The sequence below is a fragment of the Ursus maritimus genome, unplaced genomic scaffold, assembly GCF_017311325.1.
Source record: "Ursus maritimus isolate PB19 unplaced genomic scaffold, ASM1731132v1 scaffold_2, whole genome shotgun sequence".
Classification (NCBI taxonomy): Eukaryota; Metazoa; Chordata; class Mammalia; order Carnivora; family Ursidae; genus Ursus; species Ursus maritimus.
The window spans coordinates 99,784,648-99,805,333 of record NW_024424452.1 but is presented as its reverse complement, the minus strand read 5'-3'; positions in this window follow the sequence as shown (position 1 = coordinate 99,805,333).

Below are 20,686 nucleotides of genomic sequence, written 5' to 3'. Positions count from 1 at the left end.
GGGAGAGAGAGAGTAAGCAGGGGGAGGGGGAGAAGGAGAGGGAGAGACTCTCAAGCAGACCCCACTTTAAGTGCAGAGCCAGATTCCGACTTGGAGGCTTAATCACACGACCCTGAGATCACGACCTGAATGGAAACCAAGAGTTTGCCACTTAACAGACTGAGCCACCCTGGCACCCCTGCTATTATTTCTTTAAATAATCAAACAATTGGAGTACCTGGATTGCTTAATCAGTAGAGCATGTGACTCTTGATATTAGGTGTAGAGCTTACTTTTAAAAAAATAGTAAAATAAAATAAAAAATACTTTATAGGGGCGCCTGGGTGGCACAGCAGTTAAGCGTCTGCCTTCGGCTCAGGGCGTGATCCTGGCGTTGTGGGATCGAGCCCCACATCAGGCTCCTCTGCTATGAGCCTGCTTCTTCCTCTCCCACTCCCCCTGCTTGTGTCCCCTCTCTCGCTGGCTGTCTCTATCTCTGTCAAATAAATAAATAAAATCTTTAAAAAAAATACTTTATAAAAAATAATGAATAATCAAACAACAATATGCCACAATACTAAAAATGTATCAGTGTAGGTGTTAAAGGACATATGACTCTGCAAAGCAGTTGTTCTCTTAAAAATTAGGACCCCAAAATATTTTTGCTTCTGTGAATTATATCTATGAGTATTTATTGTATTCAAAATTAAAATTGAGAAAGTAAAAAATTATTATTTATTTATAAATGTACTAATTTATTTTTATTAAAATATGTTAATATACATATTAAAATAGCTATTTTCCAAAACAAAGTAATTCATAAAAAGCAGAATTTTCAGTAGTCTTTTTAATGTCTACCTTTTTTTTTTTTTAGATTTTATTTATTTAGTTGACAGAGAGAGAGCACAAGTAGGGGGTAGTGGCAAAGGCAAAGGGAGAAGCAGACTCCCTGCTGAGCAGGGAGCCAGACACGGGGCTCTAGGCCCCTAATGTCTGCTTTAATAGAAAGCTATTATCTGCTTCTGCATTCAGTCTGTAGCAATATATTGTTTTGGTAGAAGTAGATGTAAGTAAATATGGTCTTTAAGATATGAAGTTAGAAAAAGGAGGAATATTGTAATAAGTTTTTCAAATAATTATGGATTTTTTCTTTGACACTACACCAACACTCCACAAGTAATATCTTCTTAAAGATTAGTTGAGGGGCGCCTGGGTGGCTCAGTTGGTTAAGCATCTGCCTTCAGCTCAGGTCGTGATCCCAGAGGCCTGGGATCCAGTCCCTCATTCGGCTCCTTGCTCAGCCGGGAGCCTGCTTCTTCTGCCTGTCGCTCCCCTGCTTGTGCTCTCTCTCTCTAGCAAATAAATAAATAAAATATTTAAAAAAAAAAAAGATTAGTTGAAATGTGGAATCTGAAACCATATCTGTGAATATTTTGTACCCTATTACACAAAAATTCATTGGCTTATTTTATACTTCAAATACACCTTTTACCTATGCATGATTTTGTTGCATCTTACATTGGTAATTTAGAAAATGTAGGTTCATAAAATTTGGCAAATTTTCCAAATGTTGGAAACATTTTTTATATAGTATCAAAAATTCAATTTATGAATAATACTACTAATCTCATCTGAAGCTTTTGAATACTGGGAAGCTGTCAAACTCACAGTGGAATATACAAATTTTCTTAAATCCAAATTTTCACTTGCAAGCCTGAATTTATCAATGGAAAAAAATACCATCCGTTTTTTCCCATGAAGTAACAGGTTCACTTCATATTTGAGAATTTTCTCCGAAGTACCCATGTCTACATAACAACAGTTTGTCCGTCATTCTTAAAACATAAAATTAACATTCCATTTTAAAAAAGCAGCTAGATCAACTCCCCATTTGAACAATCACAGCAGTGCTTTTTTTACAATCATTCATCATGTTTTGACTTAAGCCTTTACTGATACTTGAAGAACTTAAAGAACTGTGGGCAGTACATTAAGGGGGAAATTGAAGTCTTATGGCTCAGCTTGATTAGAGATGTGTTTTGCTTTATGAAGTAGCTGTGTTCTTAAGAGTTACATGTTAATTACTTTTTACAACCCACTTCACATAGTCAATACGGTAGTTGTTCTATGGTCAGAATACAACATTTGGAAATTTTTATAAAACAAATGGTCTGTTAATTTCATCTGTTTTAAAAACATACTTTCAGGGATCCCTTGGTGGCTCAGTCGGTTAACTGCCTACCTCTGGCTCAGGTCATATCCCAGGGTCCTGAGATCGAGTCCCACATCAGAATCCTTGTTCCGCAGGCATCCTGCTTTTCCCTCTGCTTGCTGCTGCCCCTGCAGCTCCCCCTGCTTGCGTGCTCTCTCTCTCTCTCTGATAAATAAATATATAAAATCTTTAAAAAAAAAAGAACTTTCATATTTATATTTCTGTGAAATTGGGGGTATGGAAGAAATCCAAATTGAATTAAAATAGATAATTTCTTCTTTTGTCAAATACTATGAGCCATTTTCCCCCCAGGATGTTGAAATGGAGGCATGTTGAGATTTCATCTGTGAACAGAAACTTTTCCTGGTCTCACAGATCTCCATATCCTAACCTGGGGCTGCCTGTCCCCAGTGTATTGTGAGGGATTTTCAGAACCTGGGGGGACTGGATACTTATCACAGAAACCTACGATTTTACTGTTCTTATGGCTTTTCATCTCTTTGAAACAAATGTCAAGATTATTTAAAAATATACCTCTCTGTACCTTGGGGATACATTGTCAGTTGGTTAGAAGGTGGGTTTCTGGATAAATAATTTTATTCATTGTCTTTATGCCCCCAAAGTTAGGAAACTCAAGGATGTTTCCCCAAGCCTTTGAAGCTCTTTGGATAGAAAGACTTGGTGATTGTGAGGGGCAGTGCCCAAGTAATTGTACCTCTGGCCCAGGACCTAAGAAGAAAAGATAAGTGAATAAAAAGGTGCCTATATATATATATATATATATATATATATATATATATATATATATATATATATATATATATATATATATATATATATATATAATATATATATATATATGTATGTTCCCTTAATGAGCACAGATTTAATCTAATCAGATCAGTTGTTTAAATCAGTGTTAATGAGGCTAAAGTCCAAATTTTGATTCCTACGGAAGAAAAGGTTTCATAAAGGGAAAAACCATTTGCAAGATCATATGGACATCTATTATCACCCGCTAACACTGAGAGAGTAGCACCTCGATTAGGAAACAATGGGAAGGGTACGCTCATTGTGAAGTTAGTAAAGACCTAAGGGGCCTTTTCTGAACTCTCAGTTGGATAAGGATACTGGGTCAATTAGAATATAAGTTTATGCCTCTAGTTAGTTTCACTGTTAAATTTTAAATTTTATTTTATTCTTTTAGGTTTCTGGTAGAGAATCTGCTGCTATCAGTAATTAAAGCCCACGCATATACATTTTCAAGGCTTCATGTGGTTTTTAACATTAACATGGACGTTTCTTTTGAACTAAGTAAATGGAGTGTATATGTATTCAGCAGGTAATTTATAACTTCATATATGGACATTTGTTGTAACATAATTTCACACATCATGGAATAGATTTAGCAGTCATTGTCTGAAGGTTCACATTACAGAATTTATGATCCTTTTTTTCTCTTTGTTGTTTATTCTGATTACTGTTACGTTTTCATTTCTCCCTCTTGCCTTACTTTATTTCAGTTGAAATGTTGGAATATAGCCTCAGAATGATAAACATGCTTTATAGAGAGAGAACAGATAGAAGGGAAATAAGAATAAAGAAAGGCTTTATCCTCTCTCCCTGTCCCTTGCCTTGAAGCTGTGCTGTTGGCTCTGAACCCTGCCTGATGCAGACTCACCTCTGTATGGGATGGGGTGACTTGAGGTCTGGGTGACTCCTGGAAGTCAGGGTGAGATGTGGCCAAGGCCATGACTGTGGTCCTCATGGGTGTTGGAAATGTCCCCAGTTAAATATTCACATAACCTCATCAGGTGAGATTTTGTTGAGGAGACCTGCTCATGGAATGTAGGTAGTTTAAAACTGGTGCTCGTTCACACGAAGTGAGGAAACTGGTCATTCTGGCTGCCAGTGGGGAGGGCATTTGATAAACATGCTGTTTTTCCTCTGAGCCTTAAGTTCTTTTGTACGCCTAACCAACCCAGTCTACTTTGTATTAACACTGTGGTAGGTAGTATTTAATTTTTTCTTTTAAATATATAATGGATTTCAAAATATGATTTTTATTGAAACCAATATATATAATTTTAAGTAATTTCTACACCCAACGTGGGGCTCAAACTCACAACCCTGAGATGAAGAGTCACATGCTCCACCAACTGAGCCAGCAAGAGCCCCAACCAATGACTACTGATTTTAGATGAAAATTCAGAAGGGACATATATTTTTGTAGGCATATTTTATACCTATAACTACTTTGATATATATGGGTCTTCTCTTTTTACATGCCAAGATGTGGGATACATATTTGTTAAGGTTTTACATATTGTTCAGTCCATAAAATAGCATTGCCCATCTACTCCTCAACACTCTGGCTGTAGATGTAATTGGGTTTTCCTGTTAAACCATGCAGTTGTGCTTGGGGGATCAACCTACCTGAGCAGGAGAACACACTATGAGATCATAATACAAATGAAGGTAGTAGTTAAGAGCCTGAGATTTGGGACCAGAAAGTTCACAATTCCTTTCCCTGCTTTGTCCTTTACTCACGGGCAAAGTAATGCTTGACTTCCTTAAGCCTTATGAATTCTTCAGAAGTAAAAATGACAATGGAATCCAATAATGCTGTTGTGAGAAGTAAAATGAGATAATAGAGAAATGCTCAGTATTGGGATGCCTGGGTGGCTCGGTTAAGCATCTGCCTTTTTTCAGGTCATGATCCCAGGGTCCTGGGATTAAATCCCACGTTGGGCTCCTTGCTCAGCGAGAAGCCTGATTCTTCCTCTGCCTGCTGCCTCCCCTGCTTGTTTTCTCTCTCTCTCTCTCTTTGGCAAATAAATAAGTAAAACCTTTAAAAAAAATGCTCAGTGTCATGAGTAGGAGAGAGAAAGTGTTTGATACATATTTAAATGCCATTAAAAACCAGTATGGACCATTTGACTTGGGGTCTTAGGTGAAAGACATATTTTTCAGTATGGAATTTTAAAAGACATCTACAAATTTCTTTTTCATGTTTTGTCGTTGACATCAGTGCTGTCACAGACACTATTTGACACCCTATAGGAGATCTCATATGATTCTTCTCATTTAAAAACATTTTATAGGGATTTGCTTTGATTCTCTTCATTTTTATATGGGGCTCATAAAACATGTAACAACAAAAAGATTGAATTTTATGCTTTGTTTAATGCCTCTGATTAGGCAGAATTATTTTACAAAATGGGCCCAAAAGGGACACCTGGGTGGCTCAGTTTTGGTTAGCGTCTGCCTTCAGCTCAGGTCATGATCCTGGGGTCCTGGGATTGAGTCCCACATTGGGTTTCTTGCTTGGTGGGGAGCCTGCTTCTCCCTCTGCCTGCCGCTCCCCCTGCTTGTGCTCTCGCTCGCTCTACGACACATAAATAATAAAATCTTTTTAAAAAATGTACCCAAAAATTTGAAGGGGGATTGCATTACTAGGTTCCTGATAACTCCTGCAAGAACGTTTAAAAAAAAATACTATTTTCTATTTGTCACTCTCTTACTTTTCTGTAGAACTTACTGGCATGCAGAGGAAACATTACATTAATGAGTTACTTTGGTCTTTTGAAGCTTATCTATCTGGTTAATTTAATAGAAATAAATACTCAGTACTTTGTGAGAAATGAACATATTTTTGTGAAAGAGGGAGTGGAGTAACATTCACATGTGATACAAATAACAGGTGCTCAGAACTCAGCCTCAGAGACAGTTAATAAGCAATTTACATTCCAGCTATGCTGGGGAAAAACACAAAACAAATGAAAACCTCAGTTTGGGGTAATTATTTTTCTCAATCAAGTCACGGTCTAACCATTTCCTTTTGGCAAATGTGGGCATTTTCCATTATGGCATTCTGTTTTAAACTCACTGTCCCACTGAACTCAGGAGATACACCCCCACATGGCATACTTATAAGGAGTCACATCTACAAAGATACATGTTTATAATGATAAAACATTATTTGCTAACTGATTTCAGAGAGGATTTGTAAATGATTGACAGATAACTAATGACTCCCAAGGCATCTTTGCCAAAATCCAAAAGGCATTCAACAATGTCATCTGAACCCATATTGCATGATGATGTTAAAGTTCAGTTAATGAGTTACAGTGTCTGTAAACTTCCTGAATATACTCTTCCAAGACATTATGACACGTCTGTGAGGAACCGGTATTCTTGTAAACTTGGATTTCTGATGAGCCCTGTACATGAACATATACCAGAAAAGCTCTTTATGGTTGTTTACAATTTGGATTTATGAAGAACCGGCACTCATCATTCAAATTGATAGAGGCACTGGGTGTTGGGGAGTTTACAGAAGACAGAAATCCCAAACAGGGCAGTTCCTGTGAAACCATTGCTTACTGGAACATTGTTGCTTGAACTCTTCACTAATAATGGCATTTGTCACTGATTGCATTTAGGACCCGGGCTTGGGTTGGCACTTTTTTTTTTTTTTTTCAAATCAGCTTCCTTAGCAACCCTCTAACCCCTAAATTATATAAGATGGTGGGATGGCAGATTTTGAAGTGACTAAAGATTTCTTCTCATTATTTTTAATAACTGTGAGAAATGTGGCACCTGGCAGGAAAGATAAGTGACTTTTATGCAGCACTATTATGGCCAGGTAAATATTACTCACTTTTTATAGCACTAATAATTAAACAGAGACTCAGTCAATCTTTTGGCAATTGAAATGTTTAAGACTTTACTCTTCTGGAGGCTTATGTTGAGTTCCCCACGCTTACCACAATCTGTGATCTACGTCTGAGGACCTATGGTTCATATCTTTAGTTAGAGTAAAGAAATAAACGCAGTACCATTTTGTTTCCATTTAAAAGCTTTTAAAACTTTTGAGCAAATAACTCAATTATCTAAACTGTTTTTAAAAGAGGGATCTGTAGAGCATTCAAAGTGACTTCCCTAAGAATCACATAATAATTCTTTTTAAAATATGGAGCCACAAAATAGATCTTAATTCATGAAACCGAATGTTGAATGTCACCTCACATTGTCTGGTAGATCATGTGAATAAAGTAGTTTCTTCCAACAATGGATGTTCCTCTAGAATGGAATTTTAAAAAATATTTTATTTTTTTAAGTAATCTCTGCATCCAATGTGTGACTCAAACTCAGAACCCTGAGGTCCAGAGTTGCACGCTGTACTGAGCCAGCCAGGTGCCCCTAGAATGAAATATTTTATATGGCTAAATCTTTTATGTGGCTATAGAAACCTAGCTTGATTGTGTTTTAGTTATTTTAATGGACATTGTTTTTGGCCCTCTCAATCCTTTTGTGAAAAAAGAAAATGTCTAATCAAAAATAATAGAGTAGGGGGCACCTGTATGGCTCAGGGTTGTGAATTTGAGCCCAACGTTGGACATAGAGATTACTTTAAAAAAAATTTTTTTAAAAATGATAAAGTGGAACGAGTACATAAATGGACATATGTTATATTTTTCATTATGCTTTGAGAAAGAAAGGATAAAACCTAAAAAAGAAAGGACTACTCAAAAAAAGCTGAAGGCTCTTAGGTCATCTTATACTATAGGAAATTGAAAAGCAAAAATGAGTTTCAAAGGTAAGCTTACTTTCTATATGTTATTTCATTGCCATGAATCTAACAAGTTATTCCCTCAAGCGTTATTTTTTTACATACTAATACATTTTTAGATTTTTTGAGTTCTTTTTGATTTCATCATGTCCCAAATGGAACTCTTTATCTTTCATTTCAAACACCATCCTTTTTTTATTTTGATGAATGACACCACTAAATCAGAAATGTGGGTATCATTCTAAAATCTCCCTCTGATTTACTTGCTGTGTTTATCCAGTTGACAAGCTTAGTCCATTCTGTTTCCTTATCGTCTTTTTTTTTTAAGGTTTTTATTTATTTATTTGAGAGAGAGAGCTTGAGAGAGCACCAGCAAGGGAAAGGGGCAGAGGAAGACAGAGGGACAGAAAGAGAGGGAGAAGCAAACTCCCCGCTAAGCAGGGAGCCCGATATGGGGCTTGATCCCAGGACCCCAAGATCATAACCTGAGCCAAAGGCAGATGCTTAATTGACTGAGCCATCCAGGTGCCCCATCCTTAATGTCTTTTTTTTTTTTAAGATTTTATTTATTTATTTGACAGAGAGAGAGAGGCAGTGAAAGAGGGAACACAAGCAGGGGGAGAGGGAGAGGGAGAAGCAGGCTTCCTGCTGAATAGGGAACCTGATGTGGGGCTCGATCCCAGAACGCTGGGATTACGACCTGAGCCGAAGGCAGACACTTAACGACTGAGCCACCCAGCCCCCCCCCCATTCTTATTGCCTTAATTGGCATCCCCTCTTCTGTAGTAGGGCCAGTGCCTTTGCTTTGCAATGTCCACATGGAGCTTACTGGCTTTGAGCCAGAGGAACTTGAGGTCCAGTCAGGGCACATCATTGATTAACAGTGTGACCCTTGGTGAGCTCTTCCCTTTAACATTGTTTCCTTAGCATGGGACTAGCATGAACCATGACTCTTGGGATGATGGGAAAATTAAATGAAAACACCTGTGACATGTCTAGCCCAACAACTGACACATAGCCCTCACCATTTCTCACTCTGTTGTCTTCTAATGGTTCCTGGTCTTTCTTCTGGCTTAATCTAGGCCATCTTCCACACTTTGCTTAAAGAATTTTTTAAAAATTCATGATATTTTGCTGCTTGAAATTCTTCAATAGTTCCTCATGTTCTTTAGGATAAAGCTCATACTCTTTAAATTTGATACACAAAACGTTTTATGATCTGACCTTTAAAAAAAAAAAAGCAAAAACTCTCCGATCTATCTTCTATACCTTCACATTCATTCTATGCTCTAGCTACAAAAACTACCCGTAGTTCCTCAGCACATCGTTAACGTGTCATGCCGCTGTTTATTTGCTGTCTCTTCATGTGTTCATTCATCCCCCATCCATTTGTTCTATCAACTAAAATGTGCTGGGGCCTATGGTTGGGCCTGGGAATATAGAGGCAATCTCATGCACATTCAGTTTGAGGAAAGAGACAAATGATGACAGTTGTTTATCAGAGCTAAACTTGGGGTGCTGGGGACCACCTGGGGGTCATTAATCCATCTTGTGAAAGGTGAGAGGAAACACCTCAGAGGAAATGGTGTATGACCGTACTTGAGGGCAAATTACAGTTTGTCAAGTACCAAAGGTATTCCTGAGAGGAAGCAGCACATATACAAAGCCGTGGAAGCATGAGGGGCCAAGGCATGTGCAGAGACCTAAACACATTCATTCCGCTGGAGCTGAGTCAGGACTGTGTTTAAAAACATACCCTTGAGGGGCACCTGGGTGGTTCAGTCGGTTAAGCATCTGCCTTCTCCTTGTGTCATGATCCAGGAGTTCCAGGATTGAGCCCCATGTTGGGCTCCCTGCTCAGCAGGGAGTCTGCTTCTCCCTCTCCCTCTACTCCTCTCTCATTCGTGCTCGCTCTATCTCACTCACTCTCTCTCTCAAATAAATAAATAAATAAAATCTTAAAAAAATATATATCCTTGAAGCATTTCTTCAATAGTGGCAACTGAATGGAAACAAGGGAAAATAGAGGGAATGGCCAACAATTGGGGAATGACTGAATAAATTATAATATCTCCACTTTGTAGGCTATGATGCAGCCATTAAAACTGGCTAAGGAGAGCCTTACTGGACGGCTTGGAGGGATTCGTATGAAGCATTCACTGTTGCATGAGCAAAGCAAGGTAATTATGTGCATGGGAGAACCAAGCAAAAAAGAAGAAAACGAGTATGGGAATATAATCATATTATGCATTTATGTAAAAGTCTGTGTACATGAAGATATGTATACAAATAAGCTGAAGAGATTAAAACAACTTAGAAAATGCAAATATAAAGGAAAGATACATGAATCACCTGAAATCCTGACATCCTGAGACCTTAACATTTTGAAGTGTTCTTTTGTCTTTTCATGTGTATTGGAGTACTTAAATATAGATAAAGGCAAAGCTGGTATGTTGTATATATAGTTTCATATTCTGTCCTTGTAGACATTTACCATTATTGCTTAAAATTTTTCCATCTCATTATATCTTTTCCTAAAACACGCTTTTTAATTTTTGGTCACTGTCCTTCAGATGTCTCCTTCATAACTTATTCTCTTGTTGTGGGATATTTAGCATGTATGTATTTTCTTAATTTAAATAATCTCACCTACTGGCTTTGTTAATCTTTGCGTCTCAGTAAAATGGACTTAGCAGAGGGTAGTTCTGATGAGTTAAATGACTGAACCATATTTACTTATAACTAAGCCTGGTGTGTAGTAAGTACTCAGTAAACACTCCTGGGAAGCTCTCTTAAGCAGCATATGAGAATTTCTTCTCTTCTAAAATTAAGAAATGAAAATGACAATGCTTACCTCATGTTGCTGTTGTTGAGTATTAACAAATGCGCTCCAAGTGGCTAATGTGATATGTGATGCATAGGAGACCCTCAGTCCATTTTCCTGGGTCTCAGCAAGTCTCCAGTCTCAGTAAAATGTTCTTCCTCCATGTTCACCCAGCACCCAGCATCTAACTCTATTATAGGACTTACCTCTCTGTCTTGTGATGTTTTATTGTCTCCTCTAGTTGTTTGCTAAGATGTGAGTCCTGTATTTGTCTGTCCCCAGTACCCAGTGCAAAGGCTCACACATTGGGCACTCAATTAATGTCTGGCAAAGGAATAGTAGCAAGAAGGAGAACCTACGAGGAAAGTAATTTGAGGCAACAGAGAAGAAAAAGACAAACGAAAAATGATCTTGGGGAATGGGATTCAACTGCCAGGGAAATAGAGAAGGTGAAGAAAGGGAAGATAATGTGAAGATAATGGGAGCAGTGAAATTGGTGAGAGTCTCTGTGGTGTGAACTGGACTGAGTATTTGGGGAAGGGGGGGACAGAAGGAAGAGGAAATACCTAGCTAGCAAGGTGTAAGGTGGGGCAGCTCTGCATAGCAAATGGCAGCTAACTTCTGAGTCCCCACTACATGGCAGGCACTGGACTAAGTTCTGATAATGATTTTCATTTGATCGTTTCAAGCACCCTGTGTTAGGTAAATGTATTAATTCCTCCACGGAGGAAATATCTCCCAGAACTATTTTAAGGATGAGAAAACTGGAGATTTGTGAAGTTAAGGTATCTGCCCAGGGTCAATCGGCTAGCTCTGATTCATGGGCCTGTCTGGTTCGAGGGCCTGGGCACTCATCACTCTGCTTTCCCCAATCCTTTATGGAGCTTGGACCAGACCTGGTTCCAGTGTTTGTCAAATAAGGTCAAGTGTGTCCTGTCAGTCACTATGGTAAATTGCACAGCCAGTCTGGCTTTCAGTATTCTTCTCCTGTAATGGTTTGGCATACGGTTATTGACATTCTTACAGGGCTATCCAGTGATCTGTAAAGAGACAAAGTCCTGCAGTAGTAAACCAAATTGAGAAGGTCAGAATGTCCTCTGAGAGATGGCAGAAAGAACCTGGTTTCAGCGGACCAAGCTAAAGGTATGCAGTGGTCATGCCCTTTTTCTTCCATAGTCTTGAGGCTTAGACTGTCTGCAGTCACATCTTTTATCTCATTGCTTAGGAGTCATCAGTGAAAAGAAAGGAAAATTGAGGGCAATGAGTAGACACGGGATGAGAAGTAGGATTTTCCTATGCTACATGGTGGAAGGGTAGCACAGCATTGGTGAAATAGGCAGGGAGACATTAACAAGGTAAAGAGCAAAACCAAAATCTCTTTTATTTTTAAACAGAGATATGAATCTGGACATCCTCAACAGTTGAGAAGCTAAAGGTTAAAACACTTGAGAATCTATTTTTAAAATCCCAAATATGTGAGCTTTGCGAAAGCCATAGTCTAGAGTGCCAGGAATGAAAAGACTGCTTTAAAATAAAGATTTGAGCCTTCAGTTTATTTTTAAATATTTACTTATTTATTTTAGGGAGAGAGAGAGAACATGAGTGGAAGGGGCAGAGGGAGAAGGAGGGAGAATCCCAAGCAGACTCTGCACTGAGCGGGGAGCCCGAGGCAGGGCTTGATCTTACAACCCTGCGATCATGACCTGAGCCAAAACCAAGAGTCGGCTGCTTAACCAACTGCTTAACCAACTGAAACCCAAGATTTGAGCTTTGAGGTTGAGGGCACCAAGCATTCTAATTGCATGCTAGTGTAATGTCCAGGGGCAGATCATTTGATCAGCTAATTGCAGCAGGAAGGACAAATGCCTGCATGTTCTTGCGTTCTTGCTGGCCCTGACTCTGCATCTCTTAGTTTGAATTCTGAGTCAAACATATAATTTTTAGGGATTTATCATAGCTTTGGAGCCCTCCCATTTCTGATATGATTGGACTTTAGATCCTTGCAAAGAGCCTACCCAACTAGAGAAATGTTTGAGGAATGTTTTCTCTTTCATTCATCAGAAGCAAAAACAAGTTTACATTCTCTTCCAAATTCAGTCTCGTAGGGAGTTACTGTGGTTGGTTTGGGTTGTCTGCAGCCAATCACTGTGTCAGAGATTTGAAGTGTCAATTAATGGGAACTAATGGTTTCAACAATTAACATTGATTTTTCTTTTCACGATAATGCCTAAGGTAAGCTCTATGCTTTGTAATGTGGGATAGATGCCAGATTTGACTTCCAATTTGACTATCCAGTAAACTTGAGGCATTTAACAACAACAAAAAAAATGGAAGCGATTTTGGTCTTCACTGTGGATAAAGGCCACAGTTCTGTATTCTACACAGCACTAAATGTGTTTTTTCATACAATGTTGATCAGCTTTTATGCAAGTAAAGGGTAGGCTATTCTTACAATTAAAAAAATAGATTAAAATATATCTTGAATCCATCATTAAGCAACTCATGTTCTCCCCTCCCTCTCCCTCCTTCTTCTACTCCCTTCTCTCCAGGCATATCTTTAAGTTATTTTCCTTTTGAGGACAGTGATTTCCCCTTGTTTTAGTTAAACTGCAAACAATAGAAAGCCCAGACTGAACTGGCTTCAATGATGAGGAAAATATAATCTCTCTTACGTCATAAGAGAGTCAGAGGTGGGGCCACTCTAGGGCTGGTTAACTCATGGTTTGGTGACATCGTCAGACCTTAGTGTTTTCTGTCGCCATCATTGCCAATATGTTGACTTGTCCTCTGATAGCTTTCTTTGGTGTCAGGTGTCTGCAGAAAGTCTAGATATCACATTGGACAACAAAATAATGTCCAGTGTAAGAAATGAAGGTGTCCTATTTTCTATTCTTTTATCAGAAAAGAAACCGTCCCAATAATACCCTGGCAAATTCCTCTTTATGTCACTGATGAGATCCTGGTCACATGCCTGTCCCTAAATCAGTCACTGGGAAGGAAAATGAAATAGCCATAATTAGTTAGAATACTCAGGATTTAGGCTCAAGCTCAGGTCACAATAGGATCACCTGTCCAGTGGGAAAAAATCGGGTTCTGTTGGTAGGAAGAAGGAGAGAATGGTTTGGGACAAGCAATCAATAATGTCTGCCATGTTCCTTATTTTGTTCTCTTCTGCACCCCTATGTCATCTTAAAGATTTACTTATTTACTTTGGGGGGAGAGCATAAACAAGTGTGGTGGGTAAGGGCAAAGGGAGAGAGGGGGAGAGAGAGAGAATCAAGCAAACTCCCTGCTGAGTGCAGAGCCCAATGTATGGCTCCATCTCACAACCCTGAGATCATGACCTAGGCCGAAATCAAGAGTTGGATGCTTAACCAACTGCACCTCCCAGGCGCCCCAATACCTATGTCATCTTAGCAATCATTAATTTCACATAGATAGACAAGATAGAGTTTGCAAATTTAGAATGGAACAGTCTTTGTTGGGGGTGGGGGTGGGGATTTAACAGCCTGGGGCATAAAGGAGACCCACAGGCAAGGAGGTGAGACAAGCGTACACAGGTCAGAGAGAGGGTTAGCCATAGGTCACATCTGTCAATGAGCCCCTATTTCTACCCAACTGTATTAAGATAAAATGTACAAGAGGTAAAAGTCCTGAGAACCAAAAAACAAGTCTGAAGAGATACAGGTTTGGCAACTTCCTCTTCCCTCTGAGATTTTGTATTAGCGACTTCTACCAATTCATTGATCTGGGCAGTCATTATCATGTTGTACAGAGATTCCGTGCAGTGAGAAAACAAAATTGGGCTCGTCAGAATATCCATGGGGAAAGTGGCAGAAAGTAGAACCAAAACATATGTGGCGCTTTTATATGTAGGATCTCATTTGAATATTCTTGTCCTATCTTCTGTCTCACGAATCATAGCAAACATTTAAGTACAGATCGCTATGTCCAGACATTGTGAATTCACTCATTTGTTCAACAGTCCTGCGAGGTATGATTATCATTCCCATTTCGAAGATCAAGAACTGACACGCAATGAGGCTGTGTAACTTACACAAGGTTGAAGACGTTGTAAATGGAAGAGACTGTGATGTCATTGTGTTTGCACTTGGCCACTACACCCTCCTGCTGCTTTCAAAGGCTTGAACCTGCCACAGATGCCGCTTTGATACGTTTTTGCCTTATCAAGTGGTTTCACTTAACCTTCCTACAGGGGAATGTCAAAAAATTATTGGACCATTAGTTTTCTCACTAGTGGTTTTCTGTTTGTTTTTTTTGGATAGTGGTTTCGCATCTCACAACAGCCCCTTAGTTTAAATTGGAAATCCAAGAGAGACTGGTTAACACCTCAGACAAATACAGAGCTAGAAATCATACATCATACATTGTACATTGTGTGTGCATGTGTGTGTGCGTGTGTGTACTCTCTGATAATGAATAACAGACAATGATGATTATATTTGAGTACTTAAGTCACTGTTTTCCTAGAATACTCTTAAACACACGAATTGGCCCTTTATTCTTGCATTCTGAAGATGTTTAATTAGAAAAGGTCAATCTTAATATCTAAATGACCTAGCAATACAACTAAGCCACAGCATGGAACTTGGGGTGGCTATTCCAAAAACTTTGGAAATAATGCAGATCAAAATTTGCAATTGTAATTAAGTATTGAATTACCTTGCTTCATTTGATAGATTTGTTTAAAAAAATTTAGGGGCACCCAGGTGGCTCGGTCAGTTGAGCATCCAACTCTTGATTTCAGCTCAGGTCGTAATCTCATGAGATCTTGTGAGATGGAGCGCATTTGGCTCCACATTCAGAGGGGAGTCTGCTTGAAGATTCCCTACCTCTGCCCCTCCCTGGGTGTGCACCTGCACACTCGCTCTCTCGTGCTCAAATAAATAAATCAATCTTTAAAAAAAATTTGGATGTAAATCAAATTTAGCAAAACAAAAGCACCATACTTGCTGTTCAGTGCAAACTTATATTCCTTTTGTAAAACAGGAAGTCTTTTTGCAGTGTTGATACCCATTCTCCAATTGATCCATTTTGAAGTTTGCCGTTTTGGATATCTAGGCTGTGGTCTAGACCCTTTCTCCTCTTTCTCTTCTCCCATTTGCCATCCTTTCCAACTTATTTTTTCCATGCTCAGTCACACACGTATTCACACAAAGTACTTATCTGAGTAACTCCCGTTAAGACTGACAGCCATAAATCTGACCACTGGACAATATTCTAAAATGTTTTAACTGCAGTGAGGTGTCTGGCTGGCTCAGTTGGAAGAGCATGGGACTCTTGATCCTGGGGTCATGAGTCTGAGCCCCATATTGGGTGTAGAGATTACTTACATAAATAAATAAATAAGAAAAAAAATTTAAAGTCTTAAGAAATAAATAATAAAAAAATAAAAATTTTCAACTCCAACAAAAGTAACCCTGCAGTCACATCCTACTTCCTTGCTCCCAGGTTATCCTGGGATTATCCACACTGTGACTGTTATCTGGACTATCTGGCTGGACTCGTAGCAGCCACAAAAGTTTCAGCAGTTGGGCTTTTTTTTGAAAGGTCCATCACCCATTCTTCAGTATTATTAAAATCAAAGTAGTAGGCAGTACTGAGAATCAGAATAATAGAGCAGTGGACTTTGGACCTGAAGGGTCATCATAGTTTTAGTTCCTTACTTTTTTTTTCTTTCAACGATTTTATTTATTTATTTGATAGAGAGAGGACAAGTAGGCAGAGCTGCAGGGAGAGAGAAAAGCAGGCTTCCCACTGAGCAGGGAGCCCCATGAGGGACTCATTCCCTGGACTCTGAGATCATGACCTGAGCTGAAGGCAGACGCTTAACCGACTGAGCCACCCAGGAGCCCCAGTTTAGTTCCTTGTTTGTGTTTCGTGTGTTATTATATCACATTGTTCCCTGCATGTCCACTAAGAACGTACATTCCTAGTACCAAATGGGAGAGAAGATGCATATTTGGACTTACAGAAATATTTGTGTGTGTATGTGAGTGTGAGTGTGTGTGTGTCTGTGTGTGTGTCTGTGCGTCTGTGTGTATGTAGGCAGTACTGTGCTGGGGTTCAGTATGCAGGCTCCAAAGGCCAGCTACATTGATTTAAGCTCAGCTGACTTTGGACAAGTTCCTTAACCCCTCTATGCCTCAATTTCTTCATCTACGGAATAAGGATACTAGTCATACCTATGTCCTAGCGTTATTGTGAGGATTAAATGAATTAATTACACTGAAAGCCTGGTACATAGTAACAATATATCTTAGTTATTACTTTCTTCCCATTGTTTGCTCACCACTCAAGTCTTCCAAGGTGAAAGTTTTTGACTAGAGCTAGAAAATGATCAAATATTGATTCTAACAATCATTTATTCATCTTAAACCTACATATATATTGAGGGCCTGGGTGGCTCAGTCGGTTGGGCTTCTGACTCTCGATTTCAGGTCAGGTCATGATCTCAGGGTTGTGGGATTGAGCCCCATGTTGGGCTCTGTGCTCAGCAGGGAGTCTGCTTGGGGGATTCTCTCTCTCCTTCTCACTCTGCCCCTCTCCCCTCTCATTTGTGCACTCTCTCTCTTTCTCTCTCAAATAAATCTTTTAAAAAAAAATCCTACACATATATTAATAGAAAAAAAACCCCTAATATCTCCTTGGGAAGAATGCTGGGAATTACCAGTTTGGTAAAAGCTGATTTGTGGCCCATCTTTTGACATTAAAGTTGATATGGCATAAGATAAAGTATGGAGAGCGGTCTCGTGAAGAGGGGCAATGTATACTAGACATTTCTTTTTTCTCTTTCTTTCTTTCTTTCTTTCTTTCTTTCTTTCTTTCTTTATGGGAGGGTGGGGTCATTGATTTTGCTGACCTTCAGCTTCAGAGAACTGGGTGAGATTGGCAAAGCATAGAAGACATCCTAAGGTGCTGTGGGCTAGGCATCTATTTCACATCTATATATACTGATGTTGTATTTCCCATAGAAAGTACCCATTCTTAATTATTTGATCAATGAAGGCATGTGAGATTTACCTAAGTTTAAACGTAGAAGGCAAAAGGCAGAAAACTCTTGAGAAATGCTTGCACATGTGAAATGACTTAGGGGATTAAAAATATTTTCTTGAAGAACGGGTTTCAAAGCAACTTGAGAACAAATTAGACATTCCTGTTTTTATCTTATTTGATATCAGTAAAAGCATCATCAAAAGATTCACCCCCCCCAAAAAAAACACGTTGGCCCAATTTAGGGATCCACAATACTTTTACCTCATCTTAAGCCTCCGCTGAACAACTCATTGTTCTAGAAGGTGGTTGGACAATTTGGAATTACTAGAAGTATCTGCCTTAGTCCTAAAGTCACTAAGAGGTACAAAAGACCTATTGTGTTGACAACTTTTGAAGTTTTATGGGAATTGCTATTATGTTGACACTTTCTAAATGTTTTATTAGATAATTTCAAATGTACTTTTCACATGCAGCCTCTTAAAGAAATACAGTTTTCTAAAACCTTTCTGAGCCCTGATCTAAACATCTAAAGGCCTATAACTGAATTTGCAATAAACTTGTCAATTTGAAAACAAATTCTTGTGTTATGCCCAAATGCTGGGGAATAGAATTTCAAGAGCTTACATTTGAACTTTTTTGTAAAGATGGGTTTTTTTTCTTTTATTCAACTTCAGTTCCCTCATCTGTAAAAACTGGTTGCAATTATAAACCTGCCTTATCAGATCACCGGAAGGGATGAGAGAGAAAAATTATTCCAGAGCTCTTCAGGGAATATTCCATTATCTTTCTGCATTCAACATAAAAGTTATACTTTATAACTTCAGGGAATTTTTCTTTCTAGCTCTTGTAATCTACATTAAATATTTCACTCTTTTTGGTTAGCTTAAAAGTCATTCCATAGCTACAGCCTCACACACGTGTGTGTGTGTGTGTGTGTGTGTGTGTGTGTGTGTGTTGAAAACACTTAAAAAACTATCTTGGCATTTTACATTTTTATCACTTTGAAAACTAGCTTGTGTTGAATTTTTATCATTGCTTTTTTTTCCCTATTTTTAATTTTGGAATAAAAACCTCACCTAATGTTACTCAGGATGGCTTGTTGATTTAGTTACTATATATTGTATGTACTTTCTTATTGAGATGTGTTCTAGGAAGCCTGAAGAATATGGCCAAGGTTTCAACTTCAGATGGCCAAGATTTCAACACTTCCCTTCCATTCACTTACACTGCCATTGTACCATAGGTAAAGACAAATATTATTACTATTATTACTTAATGAGGTGGAAAAACTCAGGCCTGAGTGGTTGTGTTGTGAAAGTCAGAGTAACAAATCAATAGCAGGTCTGACATTGCGTAAGTGATGACCCCAAACGGGAATGGGCACATTCAGCCACCTCTCTGAACGGGGAAGCCTACCCGCGGGTTGATAGGTTGATGGCCTTCCAGAGAAGCCTGCTTTGCCGCATGGAAAGCTCACAGCCTGAAACCGATTTGATCCATGTCGACACAGGCTTAATGTTAAGAACCTGGTTATTCTCTTTTCTTGCTTTACATCTGAAAACCGGTGAATACAGGTCCTCTCCTACCATCTTTCAAAGAGCAAACAACTCCCATGAAATCTGCTATTCCAGAACCATCCCATAAAGACAAAATCCCTTGGCACTGCTAACACATTTAAGCAATGTCCCCTCTTAGTAAAAACATCACTTTTATGGCTGTGATTTGAATCCTTGTTCAAGATATCAAGGGTTAGGCTTTCGGGAAAGACCCGTCTGATTTGTTAAAGGTGTCTCCATAGTCCCAAAGTCCTCAAATCATTTTAGCAAGAGATTAGCATTGAAGATTTCTCCTTTTCCTTTTTCTATTATGAAAAGAAACCGAAACAAGAGGAGACCACTGTGCCTACTCTTGTTCTTCAGGACCCAAGTGAGTCTTTTGGCATCTGAGACTGGCTAACAGCAGGGCCTATTTTCCCTCTGAGGTAAGGCCAAGCTGGAGGGAGGTGGCCCGTGCTCATGTTTGTTGCCCGTCCAGAAGACAAAGCTCAGCACAGTAGCATATCCAGAGCCCCGTGTCTCAATCTTTTTTTTTTTAATTTAAGATTTATTTATTCATTTTAGGGGTGCCTGGGTGACTCAATAGTTTAAGCATCTGCCTTCCGTTCAGGTCACGATCCCAGGGTCCTGGGATGGAGTCCTGAGTCTGACTCCTTGCTCAGCGGGGAGCCTACTTCTCCCTCTGCCTGCCACTCCCCTGCTTGTGCTCTCTCTCTCTCTCTGACAAATAAACAAAATCTTGAAAAAAATAAAAAGATTTATTTATTCATTTTAGAGAGAGAGAAGGGGGAGGGGCAGAGGGAGAGGGAAAGAGAGGATCTCACGCAGACTCCCCACTGAGCACGGAGCCCTATGCGGGCCTCCATCTCAGGACCCTGAGATCATGACCTGAGCCGAAATCAAGAACAGGACACATAATCGACTGAGCCACCCAGGCACCCCCCTGTGTCTCAATCTTTACAGTAAATATCTTGATTTTGACCTGATTAGTCAAAAGGCAGGCATAGATAAAATATCCAGAATTTTTAAGCTATTGAGGAAAAAGCTATTTTGGGATATAAAAAGAAAAAAGCCTACTGCTGCAGATAAATGAGCACAATTATAACTATATTTAGAATATTTTAAGATTAAAGCCTTCTTGCAACTTTAGAAATAGACAAATGTATTTGGCATAATTAAATTTACTCATAAAATGATCATTTCCGATTTATTTTAAAATGAAAGTCTTCAAAAACAAATTAAAATAAAAATGAAAGTCTTTAAAAATAATCCAGGACGAAAAAAATGCTCCATTTCTTCTATCTTTCTACCACTCTTTTTTATATTTTGACAAAATACAAGAAGCTCCCTGCATTCTGCTTGAAATGTTTCTAGGTTCTTTTTTTTTTTTTTTAAGATTTTATTTATTTATTTGAGAGAGAGAGAGTGAGTGAGCACGAGTGGGGGAGGAGTAGAGGGACAGGGAGAAGCAGACTCCCCGCTGAGCAGGTGGCTTGATGCGGGACTTCATCCTGGGACTCCGG